Source organism: Brassica rapa, chromosome A10 (genome assembly GCF_000309985.2).
Source record: "Brassica rapa cultivar Chiifu-401-42 chromosome A10, CAAS_Brap_v3.01, whole genome shotgun sequence".
NCBI lineage: Eukaryota > Viridiplantae > Streptophyta > Magnoliopsida > Brassicales > Brassicaceae > Brassica > Brassica rapa.
This window is the reverse complement of record NC_024804.2, coordinates 2,857,545-2,868,002: the sequence shown is the minus strand read 5'-3', so window position 1 is coordinate 2,868,002 and position 10,458 is coordinate 2,857,545. Positions and strand designations below refer to the sequence as shown.

Below are 10,458 nucleotides of genomic sequence, written 5' to 3'. Positions count from 1 at the left end.
TCCATTCCGGCATGTCCTCATGTTCTGAGAGAGATACAGTTGATAGAAAAATCTGGACTTGCTCCATCTCCTGAGATCTTGCCGGACCTATATCCCAAGTTTCTCCAACCCACAGCGAAGCTAGAGATGAAGAGAGGGGAATACCATACTGTCTCGGTCCATTATGACCAACAAAGTTGATGAGTTGGCCAAATGGAGACCATGGCGTTGTCCAGAAGAAGATTGAATTCCCATTTCCTGGTAATATTCTCATCCAATTGATTGCTGTTTGTCTCAATCTCAATATCTGCTTGAATAACCAAGTCTGCGATTGGCTCTCTTTCATTGACCAGAAGCATTTATCTTTAATAACATTCTGATGGATCCATGCTACCCATACAGATTCTGTTTTAAAGAAAAGCATCCAGAGAAGCTTTAAAGTGCAAGTACGGTTCCATGATGCAATACTTCGAATGCCTAATCCCCCCTCTTCCTTAGGTGTCGTAACTGAATCCCAAGCCACACGTGCTGTATACTTCCCCTCCAGATTACCTTTCCATAGAAAGGCCGCACACATCGAGTTGATCTGATTGATGCATTCCACTGGGAGGATGAAAGCAGCACACCAGAAATTGATAATCCCCGAGATCACTGAGCTTAAGAGTTGGAGTCTTCCTGCGAAAGACAGGTATTTTACTGTCCAAGAGCTCATTTTTGACTTGATTTTTTGCAGTAGCGGTTCACAGTTGATGAGCGAAAGCTTTTTTGTGTTCAATGGGAGGCCTAGGTAGCGCATAGGCAAGAAGCCTTGCGGGATTCCGGAAGAAGCGACAAGGTCTTCAATCTCCACATTTGAGATGCCAGCCGAGAACAAACATGATTTCTGAGGACTGATTGCCAGCCCTGAAATTATCTGGAAGTCGGAAAGTACTGAGATGATGCCTTGCAATGAGGGAAGCGAACCGTCTGAGAAGATCAAGAGGTCATCTGCAAAACAGAGGTGGGTAAGTTTTGAATCTTTACATCTTGGGTGATACCCAAATGTTCCATCTTCAGCCGCTTTATTAAGCTTGTGTGACAGCACATTCATTGCTATACCAAACAGGTAAGGGCTAAGCGGATCTCCTTGACGCAACCCTCGAGTACCACGGAAGAAGCCATGGAGTGAACCATTAATTCCAACAGAGAAAGCCGTCGTCGAGATACATTCTTTGATCCATTGAATAAACTGCGAAGGCAGATCCAAAGAGCTGAGGGTAGCTATGATGAAATCCCATTTGACAGAGTCAAAAGCCTTGGCAATATCTACTTTCAAGGTTAGTCTTTTTGGCCCTTTGTTCTTGTGATCGCCACTTACTATCTCAGAAGCTAGGAGGCAGTTTTCTAAAAGTAGTCTTCCCTTGATGAACGCTGACTGATTAGGCAATATGATCTCAGGGAGCAGGGGTTTTAATTTCGAAACTAGGAGTTTTGAAATAACCTTGTAAGTAGTATTGCAACACGAGATAGGTCTGTAGTCCTTTATGGAAGAAGCACCAGGGAATTTGGGGATTAGTGTCAAGATAGTTGAGTTAGTGGCAGTAGGCAAATCTCCTGTGGTAAAAAATTTGCTGATTGCCGCTGTAACTTCTTTCCCCAAATAATGCCAAGAGCAGCTATAGAACCGAGATGTGAAGCCATCTGGTCCGGGGCTTTTGTTGGGATTCAACTTAAACATTGTTCTCATGATCTCATCCACTGTTGGTATCCTGACCATTTCATCTGCTTGTACAGGAGAGCAGGAATACACTGTTGCTTGGTCGACCTGCTGCTGTAGAGATGGAGCAGCAATTGTCAAGGGAGGACCCAAAACGTTGGTGAAATGATGGACAGCCAGAAGGCCTACCGCCTCTGGAGTAGTGGCGGTTATTCCATTGATATCAGTAAGCTCATGGATTGTATTGAAGTAGTTCCTTGCCATTGCTACTTTGTGATAGAAGCTTGTGTTTTGGTCTCCCTCTTTTAACCACTGAATTCTGGATTTCTGATGGAAATAGGCTTCTTCCACACGTCTAAGATGATGTAGTTTCTCAGTACAGAGTTTCTCAGCTAGGAAGGTTTCCTCAGATGGATTGGACAAAGATTCCAGCTGAAGATCCTTGAGGTTTTGATTACATTCTCCTACTCTTTTTTGGATTTCAGAGTAGTTGTGCTTGTGGAGTTTCTTAAGATACTTCTTGAGGATCTTTTGCTTCTTGTTTAGGCTAGAGAGAGACCAAGAATCAGGCTGTGAGATTTCCCAACCTTCAGTGATTGTAGCTAAAAAATCTGGATGAGCTGTTAAGAAGTTGTAGAACTTGAACGGCCGAGTGCCAGCAACGGGAAGAGCAGCTTCCAAATTGACAAGGCTTGGAGTGTGATCTGAGAAATCTGGGGGCATAAAATGTGCCAGACTATTTGGGAAGGTGAGTAACCATTCCTCATTAATCATCACTCTATCCAATTTCTTAGAAATAGGATCAGATGGTTGTTTATTTGACCAGGTGAATGGCGGTCCATGAAACCGAAGATCCCTAACTTCAAGTTCATCAATGCAATCCTTGAATTCTATCATCTGAGGTGTGATGCTGTTGAAAGCAGGAGAGGAGTGTTCCGCACAGTGGATGATCTCATTAAAGTCTCCCCCTATGATCCAAGGAGAATTGTGAAGCGAAAGACTAGCTTTTACATCCAGTAAGGTATCCCACAGAATCTTCCTTTCATCGACTGTATTATCAGCATAAATAGCCGACATTGTGAAAGTAGGTAGTCCCGGGTACACAACTTCGCACGTAATTTCTTGCCTTGACTTATGCAGAAGACTAAGAGCCGCAGGTGCTTTCCAAAACATTATTATTCGGCCGTCATCATCTTCAGAGTGGTTAGAGACAAAAGACCACTGAGGACAGACGGAGTTCATTATCCGAGTAAGATTTGACTCCTTAATATGAGTCTCCAAAATTGCTCCAAAATAGATATTATTACTATTAAGCCAGTGCCAAAAAGCCGGGTGCTTTGCATTATCATTAAATCCCCTGACATTCCAAAAAGTTATGTTTACTGACATTAAAGATTTTTTGTGTTTCTTCCCCCAGGAGGAGAAGAGCCCTCTACAGGGGTAGAAGATCCTTCAGGAAGCACAATGGCTGTGACAGAAACCGAATCTCCAGATTGCCCATCCGGTTCCTTAATACTGAAGGAGAAGCCTGTTGCAGAGAGATGCCCAAGATTCCGGGGTTCCAATAGAGAAAAAGGATTAGCCAAAGAAATTTCTGAGAATAAATTTGCGCTGATGGTCCCTCCAGTAGACTCAGGGGAAGATCTTCTACTCAGATGGGATCCTTTTCTTTTCTTGGAGGAGGAGACATTTATAAACGGCTTCAAAACTTGAGGTCCACCCTCATGAGATACGATGGCTGGCGAGAATGGGATAGCAACCAGAGTATCTTTAGAGAAGATGGTCCTTTCAAGGGCTTTATCAAACGGTGTATAACAGTCAGCAGTAATAACCGAATCTCTGGTTGAAGCAGCAGCAGCAACTGCATCATCCTTAGCAGAAGAAGAGGAGGGATGGAGATGTCCTTTTCCCTTGTCCTTAGAGGGAGATGAGGGTGCTGGTTGAGAATGAGAAGGCGATTTTTGATGCTCAGGCTGATTAGCAGTGTTTGGCGCATTAGATGAACCCTTTGCAGTTGGAGCCCACTTTGCGATAGGACATCTTTGCTCAAGGTGACCTAGGCGATTACAACAAGGGCAAGTCGGCGGGGCCCAAGGATACGTAACCGAAATTGAGATGATAGTTCCGTCACTCCTGATAAGCTCAGCCACTGAAGGGAGAGGCTTTGTACAGTTAGCTCTGACCTTGACGTGAGCGACATCAAGACTGACCATTCGAATAGTAAATTCATCAGCTTCCACCGGATCTCCAATATTGCCAGCCACTAGACTGAGCCCCTCTCTTGTATAGAGATCAAAGGGAACACCTCGAACATGAGCCCAAAGGGGTATGGAGTCCATCGTGGGAGGCGTAATGGCTAGTTGGGCACTCCATTGTGCGACATAAAACATAGAAGTCCCAATATGCCAAATCTCTTGCTCTACAACTTTCCGGCGAATGTATTCATTAGGAATTTTTACTAGCATAGAGTGAGATTGAGGCCTGAGATGGATAACCAGTTTGGTGCCTTTTCCCCAAATGTGAGTCAGTACGCTTTGAATTTGGCTGTAGGAAGGGGTTTTCCCAGTGAAGACTCCCAAGACAAAATCTTTATGTGCTTCAGCTCCACGATTGAAGACCTCATCTGGGATTTTGACTTGGGGAATTCCTGCTGGAGAGAAAGTCACAGGAGCTAATCTTTCCAACGATCTATCCGTTCCCATCTTAGCTTTTCCAGCATAAGTGCTATCTGAGGGGGGAGGCTTAGAGGAATTCCCGCTAGCTTGAGGATCTTTGCGAGGGAGATTTCTCGAGTTTGCTTCCCCTGTGGGAGACGGTTCTGCTGGACCCGCTGGACCAGAAGTTTTAGCTTGGCCAGTTGGAGGAGGATCTGAGTCTGGCAGAGAAGGAGTCACCTTCTTAGATTCAAAGCAAGGATTTAGTACTATCTCTGGTCTTGTAGCTGGCGGGAGGTCTTTTGAAGACTCTGAAGCCGTTGTAGACTGAGTAGTGATATCAAGTCTAGGGTTTGCTACAGTACCAAATAATATGGCTGCGGTAGGAGGAGATGACCCTTTTGTCTTTGCTGGAAGGGTAGTATACTGAGCAGAGATACAGTCTATCTCTTTAGTTTTTGCTGATGGAAGCACCTGTAATTTTCTCAATCCTTTTTCAGAGATCTGAATCGGCACTATAGTAGGAGAAATATCCATAGTCATGGAAAAAGATTCCTGGTTGACTATAGTAGTAGAGCGATTATCCGGAGACCTAAGAGTATCCATCTTCCCAACACCCCAAGGAGAGGAAGGGAGGATTGGAGGAGTAACCTGAGGCTTTGATGCGGCTTCAGGGGAAAGAGGTAACGGTGGAAATTGGGATGGGTGAAGAGAGGATCCAGAGCCATGGTTATCAGCTCCAGGATCTGGTGGATCAGACGCTTGCTGGAGCGAGGAAACTCCTGCCATTAGAACGAGTGAACAGTAACAAGGGAACAGATGAGGAGAGAGAAGAGAGAAAAAGAGATATTTTCTCAAAATATATCTCGGCTTAACTTTGTCTCTGTTGACACCTCATTCTCTGTTTCTGTTGACACCTCATTCTCTGTTTCTTACCCATTCATGCAGCTTCGGTAAGACCACTGTTTATATGTTGTTCATTCCCACTAGCGGAAGGCACATGCTCTTCCATGTCATTACCGGAACTTGAGCTGTCCGCTAATTTGCGCCTTTTGGTTCTTGATTGCTTTTTTTCAGGTTTGTTAGCCGCTGGAGCAGTGTTTTCAATCGTTGCATGTTGGGAAAACAAAATTAATCTCAGTTTTTTTATGTATCTTCTTCTATATATATATTTTGGATTATTATTTCATTATTAAAATTGTAACTATATAAGATTAGTAAAGTATTGTTTATTGTCATATTCAAAGATATTATAACATTTCACAAATTTAGAAAGTTCTTAAAAAATTAAACTTTTCACTTCATAGATTTATATTATCGAGTAAATAATTAACCATTTAGTTTCTCTTTAATTTTTAAAATAAACTATATAGTTTTAAATTTGCAACGATTAATCATTGTTAGATAATCTGATTTTTGTTTTTTTTTTAAAAACTTTATAATTTAAAAAGTTAACATCGACAAATATTTAAATAATTAACATATGGAAGTATAGTATTACAACATTAAATTAAATAAAATTTACACTATCTATAAATTTATTGAATCATCTATTGTTTAAATCGAATTACTGATAGTCCAATAAAAATTTCTGGTAGACCCAAAATTTAAATGATAAGATTAGAGATTAAATGTAACATGATTTTTTTAGGAATATATCCATTAGGTTCATTTTTAAAAAAAATCACACATGAATCAAGATTGTGATTTATGTTTTAATATATAAGATGCTTACTTTCATGACCTTTTGTTGGTGACTTTTCACAAAATGTGCTGTAACCGTCAACAATCTAGAAAATAAACAAGTGCAGTACAAAAACAAGTTCAAGTACACGCTTGATCCTCTTTAAACAAAAGATGATTAGTTTTAGTCACCTAAATGTAACAAACGTTTCACTTTTACAGATTTACTCAGAATAAAACCATCCATGTTTGTAGATCCACTTACGCTTACACACGTTCATGAAGTTTTTTATGCCAAATAATAAATCTTTTCAAAAAAAAACATGCATGTGCTTTTGCATTACGTTAAGTAACTGAGTTTATAAACATCACAATTTCAGAACAATCAAATGAAACAATATGGATCATGAAGGCACACTTAACAAATACTGTACGTTTAGGCAACTATAATCATTTTATTTACGTTAATTACATGAACTAGAGTCATTCTCCGCGCTACGCGCGGATACGTGTATGATGATTAACAATTGCATAAAGTTGTAAAGTACATGAGATAAATTGTAAAGTAAAAGTTTGGTGTAAATCATGTTTAGAAGCAGAGGAAAATTGTTATCATTGTCAAGAGCAGATATTAAGATTTTAAAACAGAAAACTGAAATTCATAGATAAGTTGGTGGATTTTTTGACGAAGAAGGCGTGTAGATGTGATGAAATTTTTTTTGAGTTGGAGTGCGTGAAATTGTTTTAGAAAAATCAGTGAACATAACTTAGTAATATAAATCAATTTATTTAATTCATAGTATAGGTAGACATGCTTGAAAGTGGTGAGACATCCATCATCAGAGAATGTGTTTTAGATCTGATTTGTTTCTGTTGATAGCGAAAACACTGAATAGCAAATAAATGTGAATTATTAGTTAAATAACAACTTAAAACATCTTGAATGAGATGTTGAATTTAAAATTTTACTTACTCTTATGGGAACGAAGGCGGTTGAAGATTTCTTTGTAGACTATGTTTTTCACTTTTTGTATTGGTTTTTACGAAATATATAATTTTGTGTAAATTTTCTTCCATGTTCAAGTTGTAAGTGTGATTATGTTAAGAGAATGAGATTGAGTTTTCAAATACCAAAATTCTTTTTTTATGTCAAGGTATTTAATAAAGTGGAGAATAAGATCTTAATTTGAGGAAATCTTAGTCGAATATATTTTGTAGTTGTTTAGAACAATGTTAGTAATTGTTATTACTAACACTTGTTGTTATTTTTTTTATATATTTATGTTATATTTGAGGTTGTTATTAAAAAAAGTGTTATATCTTATAATTTATTTTTGCTTTACGTTATGGTGCAATTATAATGGATTATTATGGTTTCTGATATTAAACAAAGAAAACAGAGAGCTTTTGACTGAATAATACTCTTTCCTTAACCTTTACAAATATTATTACATAATAATTTTATAGTGATAAATAGACAATCTAGGCTAGGCAATTTGGACTATTAGAACCAGTTATTTAGGACAGCTTAAAGCTTCATTGTCCTTCACATACAGATGAGAAAGCATCAAAATGGTTGTGGCAAGGTAAAGTCGAGGTCATACTATTCCTCTTTTACAAATCTCTTTCATGTTGATAAGATGACCATTAGAGACTTGAAGGATTGGGCTTGAACTCTCTATCATTGATGTCTTGGGCTGACATGGGTTTTGTGTGGGCCACTTCAGTATCTTCACTTACAACTGAATGTATTAAAACATAAGTAATGACGTTGAATTGTTGGCTAAAGAGTAATGAATTTTTTTGCCTTTCTTTGTTTCTTTTATTTGATATTTTTGGTTATATTTGCTTATATATTCTGAATTAGTTGTACTGATATGTTTAATAATAAGGCCAAAAGGTAACAAATAACAAATCCAAATGTTAGAAAAAGGGTAACAAATGTATTATTTTAAATGGAGAAACTGAGCTTAACATTTATCTGAATTTAAACACATAATAAATCTTCATTTCAGTTGAAAAATATTAATTCATTTGTATGTAGGATACATGAGTTGTTTTCTTTCTTGGTTCTAACATATATTTTTAATTTAGAATAAGCATATGTTGGTCCGAATATAACACATGTTAATTTTATTAGTTATTTAATATATATTTCTCTGCTTTCATATTTTATAGTGTTTGCATCTTATATATTAAAACAGAAATCACAACGTTGATTCATGTGTGATTTTAAAAAAACCGGATCTAATGGACCTATTTTTATAAAGTCATGTTACATTTAATCTATAATCTTATCATTTAAATTTTGGGTCTACCAAAATTTTTTATTGGGCTATCAATAATTAGATTTAAACAATAGACGATCCATTAGATTTATAGATAATATAAATTAAATAGATGTAGTTTAATGTTGTAATACTATACCTCCATATGTTAATTTAAATATCTGTCTATTTTAAATTTTAAAATTATAAAGACTTTTTTTTTAAATAATAAAAATCATATTTATCTAAAAATGATTAATCTTTACTACCTTAAAACAAATTTTAAACTATATAGCTTATTTTAAACATTAAACAAAAACTAAATGTTTAATTATTTACTCGATAATATAAATCTATGAAGGGAAATGCTTAATTTTTTTAAAACTTTCTAAATTTATGAAATGTTACAATATCTTTGAATATGACAATAAAACAATATTTTACTAATCTTTATATATATAGTTACGATTTTAATAATGAAATAATAATCCAAAATATATATATATAGAAGAAGATACAAATACATAAGAAAGTTTGAAACAATTTATTCAATGAAAAAAATATACCGTAAATTCATTATGTTTAAAAATTGATAGACACATATATATTATAATATATATCAATTTAAAAATAAATTAAAACAAAAATCCGTGCGATTGCGAGGATCGAGATCTAGTATTTTATTAAAGTATAATTTTGTTGTATAAATGTGAGAACTAATTTTCTATTTATATATTGCAAATTTATTTAAAGTATGACGTTGATGGTTAAATGTTTCTTTAATGACATATCTCTTTATCTATTTTAGGACTGACCCTTTGGTATCAAGATGTGGCAAAAAAATAGCTACCATACGTTAATAGTAGTACTATGGGATTATTAATATTACTAGGGATTAACCCGGGCTACGCCCGGGATTTTTATTATTTTTCTAATTTAAGTTGTTAAATTATTTATATTTAAGGTATGATATATATATTTATATAAATGTTAAGATGCATGTCATAATTAAAATTTATTTTTAAATTTTAACACGTTAAATTAATATATTTTTTACTATTTAAATATCTTTTTTGTAATTTTGTTGGCTATCTAGTTATCATATTTAGCAAAACTATCCGTTGAGTGTTGAAATAAATGTTTTAGATATTTAATTAAACTGTAGAGTATTTTCGGATCGACCACATGCTCAACAATCGATCCATCCGTAAAAGATGGTCGATCTCCTTGGCCAGGTAAGTACAATTTTAGCAAAAATATCTTTGATTTTCAAATATTAAGTATATAACTATTCTTTTGAATATTGGTTTTTTGAATTGTATTTTTTGATTAAATTATTGTATTATAATGTTTATGTAAATATTTTTTGATGTTTGAATTTGTGTTGTTCGTATACTTAACCTAGATGATATTGCTGTTTAACAATTTATTGTTTTATGGATATAGAAAATAATGATATATCAAAACATATCTAATACTTGTTAAATGATAGTATAATGTAAATTACTTCCATTATTTGAAAATAACAATTTGTTGTTTTTATTTTTGTTTTTAATCAGAAATTATTTTTATTTAAAAACATCATTCATATATAATATAATAGTTTAAGTTTGGAAGATTAATCTATATATATAAATTTATGTATATTTTTTTAAAAAAAATTTAAGATATTATATATTGAGTAACTTAATAAAAGCTGAATTTCTTATCTTGAAAATCAAATATTTATAGTTTTGTCTTCATGTTATACTCACCAGTCCATAATTGATATTTATAACTCAGTATGTTTTTTAAAAAACTTAGTTTTAAGTAATAAATAAATTTAATAAATTAAATTCATCCCCTATAATGTGCTGTAAACTATATTTAAAAACTCTCTAAAATTATATTTTAAGCATAATATTACTATTATTTAATTTAAGTTATTTTAAGCATAATATATGCTAAACCATCTTAAATTATATTTACAATAGGACCATCCTAAACCGGTTAATAAACCAAAAACAATACTAAACCAACATGAACCAATACCTGATTCGGCGAGGAAGGAAGTGTTTCGGGATAAACGCTTGAATGGTTATTAACTGTAATGGTTTGATCATGAAAGAGTTAGTATGAATATTAACAATAAAATTATGGATTAGATTAATTTAAATTTGTAAGAATATCTTTGAGTCTA

The 10,458-nt window shown here is 34.7% G+C and overlaps 1 long non-coding RNA gene across 1 annotated transcript; it reads left to right on the top strand.

The window, feature by feature from the left end:
• The first annotated feature begins 5,022 nt into the window (after positions 1 to 5,022).
• On the top strand, positions 5,023 to 5,754 carry LOC108870236. The gene is made up of 2 exons (XR_001956817.2): positions 5,023 to 5,282; positions 5,407 to 5,754. It is a non-coding gene; the product is annotated as an uncharacterized LOC108870236 (long non-coding RNA).
• The last annotated feature ends 4,704 nt before the right edge of the window (positions 5,755 to 10,458 follow it).